Raw genomic sequence first — 1,004 nt, 5'->3', positions numbered from 1 at the left:
CAGGGACCCCATGGGCACGGGGGGATGTGCTGGGGGTGGGGGACACTGGTACATCATCGTGTGTAAATACAGCCCTAAACTACAGGAGAGATGCTACGAAACACTGGAACATGGAATGCACCCCAATGCACCCACATCCCTGGGAACCCCCAGACTGGGAAAGAGCCTGCTGAATCTGCCCTGGTGTGCGTGAGGGTGGTCCAGGTGGCCAAAGCCACGAGGATGGCAATGCCACTGCACCCTGTGCCTCACCGTGGTGCTGCCACATGGGACTGGCACTGGGACTGGCCCCAGGAAATCCATCCTTGGCATGGTGGCACTGGGGCCTGGGGAAGGCAGGAGCAGGCAGGGATCCAGCAGGGCATGGGTGCAGGAAAGGATCCCGAGGGGTGCCAGGGCAGGAAGGGATGCAGCAGGGCACAGGGGCAGGCAGGGGGTCAGGAGGGCAGAGGGTGTTTCACTAAAACTGAAACATTTCGTTCCCATCAGGGACCTTGGCCGGGGCAAATCCACATGGAAAACCAAAACTTCCACTGGAGCTGGGGTGGGTCAGGAGGGGATCAGGACAGTCCCCTCTGTCTTTGGCACACTTGCCATGGCACCATCCCCTTGGACTCAGTGCCTGTGAGGACACCCCACTGCTCACCTGGGGGGCCCAATGCCCCTCATCCCAGGGAAGAAGCAGAGGGAGACAGGATGGATGGAAGGCTTTATCCCTGCTTGGGGAGGAGCAGGATGGGGCTGGGCCTTGGGGCAGGAGGTTCCCATGCCATGGGGCTGGGGGGCTGCAGTGGGGAGGGGGAAGGTCTCTTATTGCTCTGTGCAGCCACACTGCCCATCACACACACACACATTGGGCCAGGTGCAAGCAGGGAAGGTGGGCAGTAGCAGGGGGTCTCTCCAGGTCCCCCAGTCCTTGCCTGGGCAGCCTCTCACCACTGGGGAGGGCAGGATGAGGCACTTCTCCTGCTGCCCACGCAGAGGTCTGGTGTGGACGGCACTGT

This window comes from Acanthisitta chloris, unplaced genomic scaffold (assembly GCF_000695815.1).
Source record: "Acanthisitta chloris isolate BGI_N310 unplaced genomic scaffold, ASM69581v1 scaffold21367, whole genome shotgun sequence".
In the NCBI taxonomy this organism is placed as follows: Eukaryota; Metazoa; Chordata; class Aves; order Passeriformes; family Acanthisittidae; genus Acanthisitta; species Acanthisitta chloris.
The sequence above is the reverse complement of the archived record's forward strand: the minus strand, read 5'-3'. Positions refer to the sequence as shown.